At 34.4% G+C, this 19,953-nt stretch overlaps 1 protein-coding gene across 1 annotated transcript in view; it reads left to right on the top strand.

Annotated features, from left to right (window-relative positions):
- The window catches only part of Eys (EGF-like photoreceptor maintenance factor), a 1,574,159-nt gene that overhangs the window by 1,261,658 nt on the left and 292,548 nt on the right, over window positions 1-19,953 (top strand).

Consider the following 19,953-nt stretch of genomic DNA (forward strand, 5'->3'; position numbering starts at 1 on the left):
GAAATTGAACAGGAGCCACTAGCTGCACAGTACAAAAAAGAAGAAGCGGGGGGGGGGGGAGATATTAACTGCAAATGTCTTGATGGAGTATATAAATTTTTAGAAAGCCTTCCTTAAATTAGCTCATGCTTCAGAATTAGGAAATATCAGAAAAGAGAAATGACTATATATGATGGTCACATTTCAAGGGCATTACTGAATAAAATTTACATATTTCAGCCAAGAACTTAAAATTCTTCATCAGTATAGCAATCTAGTGATAATGGTCTCAAAAGTTCATCCATATTGGTGAAAAATATCATTTCTTGACTGTGCTTGTATGTAAGAGCACAATTGGATACTTTACTCTGATGAGCAGGAATCTTGGCTAACCTAGGCAGGCTACATAAATCAAATAAACTTTCTCAGGGACCACATCAATCTGAAAATAACATCAAGAAAATTGACACCAATCTAAAAATGTAAACTTATAAGCACAGATAGCATCTTACTCATTTTTAATGCTCATAGCAGGGCATTTGACAGATAGAAGATATTCGTAAATTTCTAAATAGATAAAGAAACAGGGGTGTCTGTTCTAAACAATTCAGTTGGCGATAACAAGAAGGCAATGAAATTTCCCTAAAGTAATGAAATTATTATTTGTAAATTGGCTATATTCCTTTGTAACCAAGTTGTGTACCAATAAAACAAACTTTCAGAGTGATGGACTTAACTCATTTCAATCATCTATCTTCTAAGTGTTGCTTATTGATAACAATAAGATAATAACAATATTATTATCTTCAATAATAATATTGAAGAGCCAAATGAAAAGGTGAATAACAGAAAACTATTTAAAAGGCTATTTAAATGAAAACTATTTAAATGATGACTATCTATTGCTAAAGTCATTTTGTAGTGTCATAATTTTATATAAAAATAGTGCATTCTATTTATGAAATTATTTCCACTTTGGGTCAAACTTTTTTAGAAGAATGATTTCCTTCTTTGTTTTTAGGTAATAATGACTTAATTGGGCAGCCCTCAAATCATTCGGCTTCTTAGTTAGCTTCAAATGGAAAGCATTCTGTAAAAATAAAAAAAATAAAAGAAAGGACTTTTCTAGTAAAACTGAAAACAAAGAACTTCACATGTCTTTGAATTAATTTTATCCAATTAAATCCTTTTTTAACCTGAGGTGACTAAGTTATTATTTATAAATTACTTTTGCCCTTTGGAACACTGGGCATTGTGCAGAAAAAAAACAAAGAAGAGATCTGCTAACAAAGGAACAAAAGTGGTCTTTTGCTAGAAGTTATCTCTACCCAAAAATGAAAATGTACTTTTACCTATAGGCAATATCCTCCAAGAGTTCAAGGTTACAGTAGTATGATGGTATGAGAGGTTGACCCTAGGACTACATTGTAGATTATATATTTCATATTATACATCATTATTTAAAATATTATCTGCTAAGCATTCTTTCAATAGTTCTTATTTTTTCATTTCTCTTTGCATTTCTTCTCTTTTTAAATCCTGTTTAATTTTGTTTATTCATTTAACAAAATGGTGCCTATTATATCTATAGCACTATATTAAGCTTCTAGAATTTAATGGTAATCCAAAATTACATAAATTTCTTATTCTTATGTGTATCCACATTAATGAGAGAGATTGACAGTCTCTGACACTAATGAGGGAATAGTTACATTTTTTTTTAGTTTTGCTGGAAATGAGAGAAATATAATGCAAAAGCAAGTTACATTAGCCTGGCCCATGATCATTGAAAACTGTGTAGTGGTGAACTTAGTAAAAACAAACAAACATACAAAGCTAGAGGCATGTGTTCTAGGCAGAGGGAAGAGTATGTGAGAAGACTGGTAGGAATAACCATGGCATATTCAGAGATATCATAGATAGTGTGTACAGAACAAACAAGCAAAGAGGATGGCTAAGTACTAGAAGTCTACATTGGAAAGGTCAACAGTTGGAAAATTCTATGGACCATTATAGCTATGTTAAGGAATGATTGCAGGGGCCACTTACACATCCAAGACATCATAGTCACTAGGATGAAATACACTAGTGTCAGTCAGGCTCAGTGACACACACCTGTAATCCCAGTGATTTGGGGGTACTGAGGCAGGAGCATCACAAGTTTGAGGCCAGCCTCAGCAAGTTAGCAAGGGCCTGGGCTGGGGATATGGCTCAGTGGTAAAGCTTCCCTGAGATAAATCCTCAAAACTAAAAAAGAAAAATGATACTAGTGTCAGAAAAAAAGAAACTCACATATATAAGATATAAGTAGGAAAAAAATTGTAACTGATTGAATACCAGTAGTAAAAATTATGTCAAAAAATGAATATTCATTTTCTGATGTGCAACTGGATAGAACTTATCTTCCAATGAAATAGTAAACAATGCAAGGAGAGCAGGTTTAATAGAAAATATTAAGAGCTCAGGCTTGAGTGCACTGATGAAAATGCCTTCGAAACATTAAAGTGCAGTTTTCAATTTAACATATGGATGTTGAGTTCAGAGGAGAGGTCTGGACAGAAAATTAAATCTGTGAGTCACTAGTCTACAAATGATTGTTGGAACCATGGCCATGGATAGGAGTATAGAGTTAGGAGAAAGAATTGCCCATGACACAGTCTAAGAGCTAACATTTAATGACTCAGTAGAGAAAGATAAAACTGTAAGAGTATGACAGAATAACCAGAAAAGTTGTAGACAAATAATAAAAGTGGTGTGTTAGAAGACAATGGGAAAGTTTATCAAAAATCCACTGGACCCTCCACCAATTCTATGACCCAAGACTTCTTTGCCAGGGATCGAGAAACTCTAGATGAGAGAAGATTAAGACAATAAGTTAAGGTAAATCTTTGAACATGTTTTATTGTGAAGGAGCGAAAAACGATATAGGAGCAATTGGGGTTGATGAGAAATTAGGAGGAAAAAATGTAAGATGAAACAGAAATGAACATGTTTAATTGTTGAGTAGGATTATCAGTTCAGTGGAAGTCTTATTACACAGAAAAATAAAGAAAAATGATAACATGAAATGTCTCAAAAGTTTGGAAAAATAAGCTAAAATACAGATGAGAGAAGATTCCTTCTGGAGTGGAAGAAATGAAGACACACAACCTGGGGCTTCTGTTTTTTTGTGTGTCTATCCCTTGATCTATAAATGTTTCTGCTTTATCCCTATCTGCGCTGTTTATGTCATCTTCTCTGTCTCATGTACTCCACTATTTCTTTTTTCTTTTTTAAATTAAATTTATTTTTACTGGCAATACAAACATAACAATTATACATATTAATGGATAACATACAGCATTTTTTAAAGAGAAAGAGAGAGAGAGAGAGAAATTTTCAATATTTATTTTTTAGTTCTTGGCGGACACAACATCTTTATTTTATTTTCATGTGGTGCTGAGGATCGAACCCAGCGCCCTGCTTGAGCCACATCCCCAGCCCCAACATACAGCATTTTGATACATGAATCCATTGTGTAATGTTTAAATCAGGTTAAATATAATGTCTCCTCAAACATTTCTATTTCCCCATCATTAACTGGGAAAAATTTAGAATTAACAAAGGTCTTTCTGTATAGCCCTTTCTGGTTATCTTGATTCTCACTGTCAAGACTCTTGCTATTCAAATTCACGATCGATTTCTGTCTGAAAAGCTGGTGAATTAAGGCTCCTCTTTAGTCATATGAATGTTGACTGTGTTTCTTCCATATTTACAAGTTTCCTGAAAATAAAATTATACAGCATGATTGATAAGAATTTGTTTTCAAAAATTAGTAGAACAAACTCTAAGGTAAACCCATAAAATATGGCTTTTTAAAATTTTGCTTTTAGCCACAATTTTTGTATTTTATTAGCCAGTATTTCCTCCTGTTAAATTCGCATTATGTCTGTAAGATAGAAGGCAGAAGTAGAACAAACTTGAATAAGCCACTTGTAGTGATTGAGGTCAATACAGTATCAAGATAGAAGTTCTTCTTAAATGAAATGGAGCAGAGATCACAGTTTTACAGATACATTGTAATTCATACTCATGCACAGTTTGTCTTTCATTTCATCGAATTTTGAAAGGGATCACATAGAGAGAGCTATTGGTTTTCACAAGGGTTATTCTCTATTGGGGAAGTTCAGAAAAATTTTCTTATTTATATATATATATATATATATATTTAAAGTTTCTGAAGTTTAAATTTTTCTAGCACCTTTAGTGCTATTCTATACAAAAGCTTACTCTTTATGCAGAATGTTTTATTTAAAGAATCCTTGTGTCCTTTCCTCGATGTGACTTATTGTGTTACCTGCACTTTTGAAGCCATGCAACCTATTCCACCTTCCTTAGATCCTACTGTCCAACACCTTACAAGGTTTCCTCAATGATTTACCAAGAGATGTAAAGTTAACCAGGTTTGTTGAAGGCATACTCCATTTTCTCATCATTCCTTTTGGTTAACAGTTCTTAGGTAGTCAAAGTGAGATGATGGCCAAGAATTGTGTAACTGCCAGAATCACACATCCTCATTAGCCCCTTAGCAGATCAGAGTAAAGGGACCCATGCTTTAAGACCAACAGGATAGAAGCTGAAAAAGATTCTTATAGTAGGTCAGCAAAAACCCTTGTTAACACTTGCAAAAATCTCAAAGTACATCAAGTAATACCTTTGCAAAATTTTTTGTCATGGTAACTTTTTAAATATTTAGTCTTAAAAAACACTGTTGAGTTTTGTAAAGACCTGATTCTAATTGTATCCATCTTTTAATTCCAATGAGATAAAAACTTCATTTATGTGCATATGTATATACCAATAATGATTACTTTTTATTTATTTTAATTAGCTTTTTCCTGAAATTGTTTAAGAAAACAGATTAAACAATGTATTATAATGTACAACTGGCTACAAATTTCAAAAGAATGGAAATCAATAAAGATTCCAAGGATTGATTTAATTATGTCAAATGAAGATATTCATTAGTAAATAATCTATAGAAATATAAGAAAAACGATAGTTTCTTCTAACGCTCATATTTGTCAAAGGCCTCTCAGATAATTCTGCTTAACATCAGATTCCAGCACTTTGACATTTTTCCATATACAGTCTCTGCATTACCATTTGTTGCCCAGCTGGTATTGACCTGTAAATATACATAGAAATTGAGCAGAGGACCACCTAAGTTCATGCAAAAAGTAAAAAATACCCATAATCTATTAACAACTATAATTTTGAGAGTAACTTAAAATGTTACTTTTGTTTCCAGTGGTCTAAAGTATATAAATGTTTTTCACACATTCCTGATTGTTAATATTTTATAAATTATGGATTGCATGCCTTTAGTTTTAGAGCCACAAAAAAACTATGTAATAGTGAGAGCCTTCACTTTTTGAAACAGATGGTGACTTTTGAACTGTGCTAAATCTATAAGATATTAGATTTATTCATAAAATGTTGCCATGTCAATATGGAAAGTTTGGCAAGATTTTCATTTTAAAAAGGTCAATCTTCATCACTTCAATATTAATTTCTGTATCTTTTCCATCGACTCCTCCATCTGGTATTTCTTAGAGGAAATGTAGGAAAGCTAGAGCTCAATATGGACAATATGTTATTATTACTTTGATAAGCATATACATACATAAATCTAAACATTGCTTTTGGTGCTTTGTCCATAGCCACATTATTCATACCTAAAATGTCCATTTATAACATACCTCAATACCAGCTGGAGAGCAAGTTATAATGCATTATTTATATTAAATTATAAAGGTCTACTGAAAACCAAAATTGATTTTATTAAATCAACTAAAAAACCTTTAAAGTATATCTATGTACGTACAAGTTGGTGATTTTAGTATTGTTCAGGACTATTGAGTAATATCCTCTGCTGGTATGTAGTATTTGTATACTTTGCATATATCTTGGAAAACAAGAATGTTAAGTATCGGTTTTGTGCTTAGTGATGCAGAAATGAGGTGGAGTTTTCTAAAAGAAAATCATAATCTGTGAATATGAATCTACATAGTATATCTGTTGAATAAATAATACACCAGGGAACCCTACAAAAACTGGTTTGATGTTTAAAAAATATATTTCACATGATTGTTTGATATGCAGTCATGTTTATCCTCTTTATTGTACAATGAACTTCAAATCATTCATCAAAATGGAATAGTTATTAACAAAATTACAAAAGTGAAAACTGAAGTCCACGACTCCTCATATTTGGTATATTGAGTCCAGAAGATGAAGAACATGTTGACCTTCAGGTTCATCCATAACATGGAGTGAGATTGAGGTGTTTTTGTTTTTGTTTTGTTTTGTTTTGTTTTTTGCAGAAAGATTAGGAATTCAGGGGACAACAGATGAAAGAAGATCTGTAAAGACATCAAGGTGTAGATGACACTCTTCTCATTTAGGAAACTGTGGAATTAAGTGTGAGGACATAAAGATCAAGGGGAAGATGCTTAGCTCTTCAGGAAATCACCCATCTGCTTTCTCTAATCCAGAGAATCAAAATAAATAAAAAATAGAAAGGAAAAAGTTTTGAGCACTAGCAATGTAAGCTGAGGAAGGCTTAGATACTCTTATCCTTATTGTCAGTGGTTGATTTCTGCAACCATCATAAATGCCTGTTGAGAAAGTTTGAATTATTCGTGGGTGGTAGCAGAGTATAAGGCAAAAAGAACTTCCATCATTAAAAATCACTTCTCCGTGTAAGTTTAAAATGTGTTGTCAATTGTGTTAAGACATAATTTTGACAGTCCTATAAAAAGGCAATAGGAAGCAAATAAATACTTTGGGGCAAATTGAATATATAGGAATTTGGGCAGAAAAATAATGATAGATTCAGAGAAGCAGAAAAGTAATGATAGATTCAGAGAACACTTTGCCACACAGAACAGTTAAAATTAAGAGATTTAACATGTTGAAAGCTAAGATTCATGAGGAAGCATCAAGGGATTATTTGTTCATTAAATGAAGGAGAGGTGTTTTAACAATATAGATTTATATTGTGTGTATTTTCCAACCCACTTCTGAAGGCCCCATGGCTCTCCCTAATTGGGATCTATTATTACGGTTAGAGGATATTTGATTGCTGCCTTAAAACGGCTACCAGGGAAGATATTTTACTGTGAAAATTGTTTAAAACCTATTCTTAGTGCTAGGCCTCAATCCTTGACAATATATTTGTCTTAATTAAGTTCTTTAAAATAACTCTCACTGAGTGAACTCAATATATAGATCATCCTATTTATAAAAATAAAAGACAACCACCTAACTTTCTAAATGAAGCTAAAAGAAGCCGTGCCAGCTTCTTCCTCAACAAATTGCCCCCAGTTTCATCAATACACTGAAAAAAAAGCACATAGAGATTGAGATAGATTGTCTTACAATTTCACATCTATGAACCCTTTTCAACTAACACAAAATATAGTTAAGAATAAATTAAGACTTTTCAGAAGATTTACTGATTTTTTAAATTGAAACCTGGTTCCATGATACCAAGCCAAATTTTTTGAACTCAATAAATATGCAATAAAATTTTTAATATTTCTTTAGAAAATTTATGCTAGTGCCATCATGAGACACAGTAAATCCCTGTTTTATAGTATTTGATACATAACTGTGTCCTAGTCCCTATTAGTTTTTAACTTTGTGATAGCTGACCTAATTCTAATTGCCAGTAATATCAGAAAAGTCCAACTCTGCCCTTCACAGACAAAAGGTTTCAAAGATGTTTAAAGAGAGAGAGAGAGAGAGAGAGAGAGAGAGAGAGAGAGAGAGAGCTTTCAAGACAAAGCCTTACACCAAGTACCATAAAATTGGAATTTACTAGGCAGCAAAATGGCATTATGTCCACAAAGATTCAATGCAATCTTCTGATTTACATAGGAACTGGTAAAATTCCCACCATTTAGAGTATAACATATTCCTGTCATACGTGTTCGACTGGGATGAATTCTTCCATGCCTAAGGAATCATGTTCCCTCTCCCAAAGGAATATAAAACAGAGGATCATCCTCCTGCTTAAATACTAATGGCAATGTCCTTTATCCCTTCCACTAGAATACAGTCACAGATTTTAGAGCGAAGAATCCCAACTCCTCTGGCACCAAACATTAGAAAAACTGATGCAGACACAGTTCCAACTTGACATAGTCTTTGTGTAGAATTTCTGAGACAGGAAAAGGTAAAGTCTTGCTCCAGGAATCAACAACAAACAAATCTGATACTTGGACAACTGAGCAAGCAATTCTGAGGATTCCTTTATATATATATATAATTTACTGTGAAAATTGTTTATATATATTTTGGAGAGGGAGATTCTATAATGAATTATAATTCCTGAAATTAAGAGAGTGGGTTCTCGGGCCTAAGACTTAATAACTGTCATCATAGGTCAGATTAATTAGAAATAGACTCTGCCATGGGGATTTGCATGCAGGAAGTTTGTTAGGGAATGTTCTAGGGAACAATACCTGGAAGGCAGTGAGGGAAGCAGGACTGAGAAGAGGCAGAAGTTGAACTGGAAAACCAGTGCAACAGAGGCTTCAGCTGCCCCTAAGGGGAGCTCTGAAGTTGCAATGTTCATGTTTTCCTCAGTTGAGTCAGGAGGACCCAGCCTAATGTTTTCTCTGATATGTGGAAGCTAACCCACAATAAGGGGAGGAATGAATAGAAGTTCAGTATTTTAGACAATATGAAGTGAAGCGAAGGGAGAGGGATAGGAAAAGGAAAGACAGTGGGATAAAACTGACATAATTTTCCTATGTATATATATGAAACCATTACAGCAAATTCTACCATCAGGTACATCCACAAGAATGAGGTCCTAGCTAGAATAAGATATATTCAATGCTTGTACAATTATACCATAATGAATTCTGCTGTCAGGTATAACTAAAAAGAACCAATAAATTAAAAAATAAATAAATAAAAATAAAAAGGGTTGGGGACATTGCTAAGTGGTTAAGTGCCCTCTGGGTTCAATCACTGTTACAAAAAAAAAAAAATGATTCTATTGGGCCTGGGTTTATAGCTCAGGAATATAGCTGCAAGAATGTGTGCTTAGCATGCTTAAGGCTCTACATTGAATCTCTAGCATCCAAAACAAAACAACAACAAAAAGATAAAATGTGACTCTATTTATATATATTAAAAAAAACGACCTAGGGTACTCAGGGCAACACACTATCATATCCACTAAAACTATGTTTTTGGATAACTGGATGTGTATTACCACACTAACTATCACTCACCATAGAAAAAGGAAGTTGAAAAACAAAAGAAACTTCCCCAAGTATATGGCATGGCTCCATTGTCTTTTAATAGAAGTTATCTATAAAATAGTGACTCAGGAAGCAGAGCTAACTAGTAATCAAAACAAAACTCAAACTGCTTATGATATAGATGTGCATCAGTGTGGATGTACACAACCACAATTAATACCATCCAATGATACCTCAGTAGAGGTATCCCAAGCAGGATATTCCTGGGTGTAGAACAAAAGGAAAGAAAAAAAAGTGAAGAAAAAAGAAAACATTCTCTATATAACTGCAGAGACTTTTACTTATCTTGAAATATAAAGGTAATAACACCCATTTTCTGCTATATAGTCTTCTGTGAATATCATCTATATGAAAGTGCTTTGAAATGCATCAAGCATCTCTCAATCTTATAGTAGTATTATGGTTTATCATCTACCTAAGTCCATTTCTTCTATTGCTACTCTACAACTAGAAAAAAAAAATCACTACTTTTAGTTGTAGAGGATCTCATTACAAACACTCTGTAATTGAGCAGTTAGTGGGATGATTAATGCACTACCCTCTGGTGGAAATGTATTTGCAGCTCCTTGATTGTTAGGCCTGCCTCTTTACAGTTCCATAGATGAGAAAGTGATAAGCCTGGAGCTGAGGCCAGGCTTTGGTACATGGTATGAATTGCAGATAAGCGGGTCATGGAGAGGGTACCACATTCTTACCTGCACTTGTTTCCATGACAACAGAGGAGATAGATGTTCCAAAGATTATGAGGCCAAAATATAAGTGTTGGGTAAGTTTGGGGTCAATGAACAATACAAAATTTTATTTACAATGATATGCTAAAATTCGACCTGCATAACAGTAATCTCATTATAGTGATTCATCACTTGTATTAATTGCTACATAATAACAGTATTTATTTTAAACTTATGTGACAAATATTATGATAAATATTTTACCCACAGTCTCACTAAAAATATCTTTAAGGGTTAGTTACTTTTATGATATTCTTTTAAGTGATGAGGATACTGGGGCATAAAGAGACTAAGGAATTATCTAAAGTCATGCAGATAACAAGTAACAGAAATAGGTTCCCACTTATGACATTGTCCTCTAGATCTCATGTATTTAAACATGCTACACAGCCATTACTATTCTGTTTTTTTCCTGAAATACTCCTTAAACAAGATCACTTTCATACCAAAGAATCGGTAAGTTTTCCCACCATTTACCATTTTAGAAACAAATTATGTAGTTTATAACCAGATTCTTTTAACAGCTCCTTATCTATATATTCATCTTTATCTTCCTCTAATACCCAACCAACATGAGTTGCCCATTCCATTAAAGCCACAGTCTTTACTGTCCTAAACATAGTACTACTTTTCCTCACCATATTCATTTTAGCTAATTCTACAATTCTTAAGAATTTTTTGTCTGTTCATTTCTACCAAATTGTATACTATGTTTTCAACATGCCCACCTTCTTCTGGAAGCTGCCTAGACTGGTACCAACTCATCCTCATCTTCCTGACTTTAAACTCCTAAAATGCTTACATTTTCTGATGACCTCTCTTGGACTTTTGGATATCTGATATGGTAATCAGATCTCCAAAATCAAACAATAGGGGCTGGGGGTGTAGTTTAGTGGTACAGCATTTATTTAGCATATGCCAAACCCTGGGTTCAATTCCCATTACTGCAAAAACAAAACAAAAAATCAAACAATAATGATGCAAATATCTCCTTCCCTTCTTACACTTAAACTAATACTAAAATGCTAGGAATACAGTATTTTATAAAGTTACAAGTCTCCCAAGATCACATGTGGAACTGAATTTACACGATATGAACAGGTATCTAAAGGATAAGAAAAAGGTTATATAGACTTACTTCATCATAGAAATATTATTAAAAGAAATCAGTTAAGTATGTTAAGACTATGAAACTTTAGCTTTTCAGAGGAATTATTTAGTCAGTATATTTATCATACGCAAATGCATAAATGATGTAATGTTCAAACAAGAAATTGGGAAGTTGTCTTAAGCCTAACAGGAATTCCAAAACTTTGTTGCAAAGAAGAAAGTAGCATTAGTAGAGGGTCTTCAAGATTAGATAAAGGAATTATTGAATCTAATTACTTCTTAAATCTATCTTTATTTTATGTAAATAATGTTGCTATCACTAATTAATGTTGCTATCACTACTTTTCAAGCCCATCTCTAAGTTCTTTACCTGTTCTTATCTAGTCTTTTTTTTAAATATTTTTTTAATTGTAGATGGACACAACATCTTTATTTTATTTATTTATTTTTATGTGATGCTGAAGATCAAACCCAGTGCCTCATGCTGTACCACTGAACCACAACCCCAGGCCTCTTACCTAGTCTTTATACTCATCCACTGAAGTACCACTATAGTCATTTTAAAGAGACAGACACTGAGGTTCAGAGCTGAGGACACTGACCCAGAAGTTTACATAGCAGGAAATCTGAATCTAGATTCCACGTCTAATCACTACACAATATAACATGTACTGCAATATAGGCAATGAATGAAGTTAAAGGGTCTTGTACTTTGCATATTTCATAAAACTATGTAAGAATTATTCAAAATTGGGGCTGAGGATGTGGCTCAAGTGATAGCACACTCACCTGGCATGTGCGGAGTGCTAGGTTCCATCCTCAGCACCACATAAAAATAAAATAAAGGTGTTGTGTCCACCGAAAACTAAAAAATAAATATTAAAAAATTCTCTCTATATATAAAAAAAAGAAATATTCAAAATTCCCTAATTTTTAAGTTATAAGATGTGCTTTATAAAATTAGTGAATGTAACAATTTTGAAAATTATTATAAAAATAAAAAGTTTATAAAATCTGAATTTTCTTATTTTCTATTCTTCATTTTGACTTGTGCAATTGCCATTTTCTTTATTAAATAATTCACAAAATAAACTTTAGTAAAAAATACCTTCTAATTTCGATAATACATTGAAAAAAATGAAATAAGTATGTCATTTATCAATTCAGGAATTAACAAAAGAGGTTGATAGGATTGGTTTTGCTTAGCCCACAAAAATGCATAACTGCAATAAACTTTAAGATGTTTTAAAGATGTTTATAAACTATTTATAGACTGCTATACTTATTGCAAATCAAAAATTTAATGTAATGGCTATATGAAAAAATATGACACTGTTACTTAAGATTCATTAAACATAATTGTTAGGTACTATTCAAAAAGCTTTTAGAAGAAATATTTGTATCCTTGAAAATGATAAAGGCCAAAAATATTCTATCAGAGACACATTTTTTAAAGTCCAGAAAGGCAGGAAATTTCAGCACAGTCCCCTCCTAATCGGGGAGAGTTGTTAAGATTATTGTGTTCTTTTAGATGTGCACTGCCTCTGAAGTCACCAATTTTGAAAGAATGGATTTAAGTTATTCAACTCACAGAACAGGATAGAGGAATATGAACTACAATAATATTTGATTATTCTTTGAGAGAATAGTTGCTTTAAAATATCACATGTTGGTTGTTCAAAAACATTCCTAAGTGCTTGTTTAAAGAGCTTTCATTGTTAATCTTATTGCCAGATTCAGCAATCAGAGGAGTGGTATTTTTATTATATGTGATGACTCTATTGATACAATGAAAAAGGCAAATTGTTTTTCCAAAATGTTATTTTAATGATCCAAAAATACTTAAGTGTCCTCACAAAATATGCATTAACTTTTTTCTAAAATATTTTGATGTAAGACCTGAAAGTTTCATTAAAGATAAACTAGTCCAAGTCCTCATTTTTCTGCTGAAGAACTTTCATGCCTGAGAAAATATGGGACTTGCTTAGAGCCACATAACTCAAGGAAAAGCAAGTTAGAGTTAGACCTCCCCTTTGTCACTCTTTCCCCTGCACCCACCAATATGTCTATTTTTATAGATGACATACTGGAACTTTTTTTTTTCACCTTTCTATGATCTGGGCTTGAATTTCTGGTTCATATAGAGAATAGAGACATGGGTTGTTTGTGTGCTGTGCCAGGTCCATGGAACTCTTGACCCTCTCCTTTCTGAAAGGATCAAGATGTTCCCATCAAATGATTCCTTTTCCAAACTTGACCGGAAGCAGCTCTTTTCATGAAAACATTCATGCTCAGCTCTCTGGTCATCATAAGTGGAAATTAATGACCTTGATTAACACAGAATTACATTACAAAAGTTATGGGCATATCTCTACTCTGATGCCCAGTATATAGAGGATTCTCATCTACCACTATTTTGAAGCTTGATAGTATCAACTGAATTTTCAAAATAAGAACTTGTTTCGCCATAAAGTAAATGATTGCAAGTTTACAGATTCTGCAGGCATTAGAAACTTCTTTATATCAATAAATACATTTTTCCTTGCAATTTCATGTGCATTAGTAACTGCTCTTTTGAGGGAGGAAAACCAAATAAGCTTAGATCTACAAATTTATTCTCTTCCGTTTCAACTTAATAGTTGTCAACTATTTTCTTTATCATGGAATCTAAACTCTATGTAAACTGGACAGTTTTTGTTTTCAATCATTTTATTTTTCCCCAGCATGAAATTTAGTGTTAGTATGTGGTGTATATTCAATACATATTTTTCAAATGAATGGAGCAAGTTTGTTTACCTTCCTTGTTTATTCTATATAGGAAATATTCTCAGCTTCTAACCCACTCCTCAATTTACATGTTCCTAATTATTCACCATATTCTCCATTCAAGGAATCAGCTACCATATAATTTATCACAGAAAATGGAACTCAATGCTCCTGTAATGATTTAAAAGTACATAGCAAGTGTGAGATAAAAACATATTCAAAGAGGAATGAATTCACTCTTCTCAATTTTCAGGTCATTTAGATTGTGTTTTTAGTCAACTATATCTCTAGGACTTTTTCAATAAACTGCCTGAAATTATTTAAATTGCTTAGTCACACTGCCAGATTTCATCATTTTCATATGTAAACATCCTCAGGAGATTTAACACATTAAGGGAAGTTCTCAATCATTCACAGCTTGTGGTCAATTTCTTCCCTCAGATGTGATTTTCTCCTAACCCCCAGCTGAGAGCAGCACACTGATGCAATGGGAGTTTTCACAGATGTGGTGGATGATTTTGTCACTTGTGGCCCTACCCAGAAAGTCAAGAGTGAGTGCAGACCCCAGTCACAGGGCCAGAGTAGATCAAAGTACCAGGAAATGGAGAAGGAAGAGGACCAGGGTAAAGGCTAGTCATATCAAAAGCATTTGGGATAACACTGGAACAAGTTTTCTCTATATATATTTTCAGTATGTATGTTTCAGTGAATTTTAATAAATAGTCTACTCTGGGTTAGATAATTGTGATACCCTCTAATTTTTCAGGAGAGGCAGAACAGTGGTCGTGTCATCGTGAAGTTTTAGCCCGTGAAAGTAGAAATGTAGGAAATAAGCAAATGAGTACACCAGTAGTAGCAGTGAGAAGTATTCCAAGTGAGATAGAGTGCAGAGATGAGAGTACAATGAGGGGGAGGGTTCTTCAAAATAAAAAAAATCAGGAGGGGACTCCACAGAGGGATGCTCAGAAACACATGGAGGAGAAAGAGCCTGTCCTTTGAAGAATGAAAAGAAGAACTTAAATTATCACTATTTGCAGTTGACATGATTCTATACCTAGCAGACCCAAAAGGGTCTACAAAGAAACTATTAGAGCTAATAAATGAATTCAGCAAAGTGGTAGGATACAAAATCAACATGCATAAATCAAAGGCATTCCTGTATATCAGCGACAAATCCTCTGAAATGGAAATGAGGACAACGACTCCATTCACAATATCCTCAAAAATAATAAAATACTTGGGAATCAACCTAACAAAAGAGGTGAAAGACTTACTCAATGAAAACTACAGAAACCTAAAGAGAGATATAGAAGAAGACCTTAGAAGATGGAAAAATATACCCTGTTCATGGATAGGCAGAACTAACATCATCAAAATGGCGATATTACCAAAAGTTCTCTATAAGTTCAATGCAATGCCAATCAAAATCCCAACAGCATTTCTTGTAGAAATAGATAAAACAATCATGAAATTCATATGGAAAAATAAAAGACCCAGAATAGCAAAAACAATGCTAAGCAGGAAGTGTGAATCAGGCGGTATAGCGATACCAGACTTCAAACTATACTATAGAGCAATAGTAACAAAAACAGCATGGTACTGTTACCAAAACAGGCGGGTGGACCAATGGTACAGAATAGAGGACACAGAAACCAATCCACAGAATTACAACTATCTTATATTTGATAAAGGGGCTAAAAGCATGCAATGGAGGAAGGATAGCATCTTCAACAAATGGTGCTGGGAAAATTGGAAATCCATATGCAACAAAATGAAATTGAATCCCTTTCTCTCACCATGCACAAAAGTTAACTCAAAATGGATCAAGGAGCTTGATATTAAATCAGAGACGCGGCATCTGATAGAAGAAAAAGTTGGCTATGATCTACATACTGTGGGGTCGGGCTCCAAATTCCTCAATAGGACACCCATAGCGCAAGAGTTAACAACTAGAATCAACAAATGGGACTTACTCAAACTAAAAAGTTTTTTCTCAGCAAAAGAAACAGTAAGAGAGGTAAACAGGGAGCCTACATCCTGGGAACAAATCTTTACTCCTCACACTTCAGATAGAGCCCTAATATCCAGAGTATACAAAGAACTCAAAAAATTAGACAATAAGATAACAAATAACCCAATCAACAAATGGGCCAAGGACCTGAACAGACACTTCTCAGAGGAGGACATACAATCAATCCATAAGTACATGAAAAAGTGCTCAACATCGCTAGTAGTCAGAGAAATGCAAATCAAAACCACCCTAAGATACCATCTCTCTCCAGTAAGATTGGCAGCCATTAGGAAGTCCAACAACAACAAGTGCTGGAGAGGATGTGGGGAAAAGGGTACACTTGTTCATTGTTGGTGGGACTGCAAATTGGTGCAGCCAATTTGGAAAGCAGTATGGAGATTTCTTGGAAAGTTGGGAATGGAACCACCATTTGGCCCAGCTATTCCCCTTCTCGGTCTATTCCCTAAAGACCTAATAAGAGCATGCTACAGGGACACTGCTACATCGATGTTCATAGCAGCACAATTCACGATAGCAAGATTGTGGAATCAGCCTAGATGCCCTTCAATAGATGAATGGATAAAAAAAAGTGGCATTTATACACAATGGAGTATTACTCTGCATTAAGAAACGACAAAATCATAGAATTTGGAGGGAAATGGATGGCATTAGAGCAGATTATGCTAAGTGAAGCTAGCCAATCCTTAAAAAACAAATGCCAAATGACTTCATTGATATAAGGGGAGTAACTAAGGACAGGGTAGGGACGAAGAGCTAGAGAAGAAGATTAACATTAAACAGGGATGAGAGGTGGGAGGGAAAGGGAGAGAGAAGGGAAATTGCATAAAAATGGAAGTTGATCCTCAGGGTTATACAAAATTACATATAAGAGGAAAGGAGAGGTAAGAGAAGAATAATACAAGTGGAAGAAATGATTTACAGTAGAGGGGGTAGAGAGAGAAGAGGGGAGGGGAGGGGAGGGGAGGGGGGATAGTAGAGAATAGGATAGACAGCAGAATACATCAGACACTAGAAAGGCAATATGTAAATCAATGGAAGTGTAACTGATGTGATACAGCAATCTGTATACAGGGTAAAAATGGGAGTTCATAACCCACTTGAATCAAACTGTGAAATGATATATTAAGAACTGTGTAATGTTTTGAACTACCAACAATAAAAAAAATAATAAAAAAAATAAAAAATAAAGAAATAGAAGTGAATGTAGATATAGATATAAGCATATGTGAATATAAACATGAATATATGTCAGTTAAAGGAAGAATTCAACATGTTTAAAGGAGTTGTCTAATCCAAGAAGCACCATCACTTTTTCTCCCCTAATAGTATGTCAGGATCTCTAACCCTACATACTTCAGGAAGACAGCCTCCTCACAGATCCTGATACCTAGGCCTGAGTTGTCTGTCTGGAAGATATCTTGGCTCTGTACAAGAGCAAGATAACCTCCCAGCAGTGTGCCACAGGCTACAGAACATGAACCCCATTTTTTTTTGGTCTTCTATGGCTCTTATCAACTCATCTCTATCTTCAGATAAACCAGGTATTCCTCTCTTATTTCTACAATACCCATGTTAGTATTTTAGTAAATCAAGCAGCAATTACCTTTTCAAATTTTGCCTAAAATGCTCCTAGAATATACAAGACAGGTCATAATTTGGGCTACTGCAGCCTACGTACAAGTATGTCTCCTTTGCAATCCTATAAAACACACCAACCTCTATCTGCCTTTGAGGTTTTCGAAACCACTTATCTTGGGCTTCCACGCCTTTATTTTCTAATGCTTTTTCTAATGGCATCCAAATTCACCTCAAGGTGAATAAATTGATCTTCTACTATACAGTCAATACTCTTCTGGGTGCTATTGATTATAGAAAACTCAATCACAAAAATAGTATTAAAAATATTGACCGTAGTTAGTAGTAACCATGCCAAAGGGCTGGAGGGTGAAATGCACTGATTTCTGGAAGTTATTTTGTAATTCATCACAAAAAAAAATAAGAAAAATGATGGATGGACAGAAGAGTATCTATTTCATGGAGCAAATATGGCAAAATGTTAATTACAGGATCTATGTGGGCATATGACTACACTGTGAGACTCCTTTAACTTGTTTGTATGTTTAAAACTTTTGTTGATGAAATATTGATGGAATCATCATTCAGCACAAAGTTTAAACACTCACATTCGAAATAATTCTAATACTGAGGTACTGATTCTAAGTATAATGAGAATTCAGAGAGAAATCAGGATGAACTGGCAGATGAGGAAGGAACATGACTCGAGTTGTGAAGACTGGGTGGGATTTTATAGGATGAAGTGCAAGAGAGAGAACATTCCACATGGGAAAGTGACATCAGCAAACATGAGGGTAGGACAGAGCAGCAGGCACTGGGGACAAGAATAACAGAACCTGTATGGGAGAGTTAGAAATCACTAACGATATCCCTAGAGAAGCTCACGATAGGCAGAAAAGACATTGTCCCTTCTCCTAAGAAGCTGATAGCATTTGGGTCAACAAGTACAAGTATAGACCAGGTTTACAAACAGAATGGCCATATATTCATATGAAAATGAAGAAATTTCTTAGATGAACATGGGCACTCAAGAATGCTGCAGACCCCCAGGTAATCATGATTTTTTATGCAAAATAATTAGAAGAAAAACATTTGGGGGCCACATTTATCACCATAATGTCATTGTAGTAGAGAAGTCAAGTGCCATATTTATAGTGAGTCTGTTTAAATCATCCCTTTCCCAGGACTAAATCTTCTATTGCTTTAGTTTTCCTAGGTCAGCTCAGGCCACAGCAGAAGTAGCCATGGCAGTTGCTTCCCTTCATGGTATGTCAGCCTTCCTTGCCCAAACAGAAAGCCATACAGAACCAAAATCACACTGGAAACAACAAATGTATTGGAAAGCTGTGGAATAGCTCAAAGATTAAAATGGATTCTCAAGAAACAGTCTCAAAGAGCAGAGAAACATGGTATATCCCCGAGTTTCTAGTCATTCTCTCCAGGGATAAGTGCCAACAGTTCTCATTGCCATTTAAAATTCGAAATGTAGATACAGTGTATCTCAGGAAGCCAGCTTGAATTGTAATCCACCTTTCTACCAAAGGAGGGTGGTCACTTCAGGGATCACTCCCCAGCAAGACACAGTTCAGTAGGGATGTGCAATTTCTCCAAGCAAGGCAATAAGAACAGTAGTCTGCCTTGTAGGGGTGTGCAAAACCAACTGAGACTGGTCTCAGTTGGGCATTCACATGGTACTTCCAATGTGACACAGTTCTAAATATTTTGCAAATATTGCCAGCTAATCCTATAAAAAAAACTCTTTGACATTTATGTAATTAAGCTTTACAGCTCACTTTTTAAAAATTTAACTCCAAATTTATGCAAAGCTCTTCTTTTTCTGCCTGATTCCAAACATTCGTCAAGTGCATCTTTTGAAAAACAGCCCCTTGAAAATTTGAGACTGTCTATCCACATCTCATTTTTGTAAAGATGCTTTCCCATGCACACCGATTTTCTATTGCATGTTGAAATGATATGTTTTCGTGTTTTGGTTGTTTTTATGTCAATGATGTTCCCATTTGTTTCTCTCTCCTTGCCTGCAGCCATCCTAAGGATCTTTGGTCCCCTAAATGGAACAATTAAGTCATTATCCCTGCCCCCAAAATGTTTCATCTTATATTACTTCAATTTTATCTTGTTTTGTTACCTAATGACACACTTTAAAATTAGAGGTGGAAATTTAATAGATCCTTACCTGAAGAAAGAAAGGTGCTAATTTTAATACTTGGTTAATTTAAAATATAGGATAATGAGAAGGAAAAAGCCATTAGGTGAAATACCTTAGTGCCCTCTGTTATCATTAACACTCAGCACAGCTTACTGAGAGAAGAAAGAAATTTGCAGTGACTGGCAAGCTAAGACTGACCTCTGTCCTGCAACCTTCACAGAGAATAGAAAATGTAAAGAGTCATCAAAATCGTGACCTACTGGCAAACTGTGT

Source organism: Urocitellus parryii, chromosome 8 (genome assembly GCF_045843805.1).
Source record: "Urocitellus parryii isolate mUroPar1 chromosome 8, mUroPar1.hap1, whole genome shotgun sequence".
Taxonomy (NCBI): domain Eukaryota; kingdom Metazoa; phylum Chordata; class Mammalia; order Rodentia; family Sciuridae; genus Urocitellus; species Urocitellus parryii.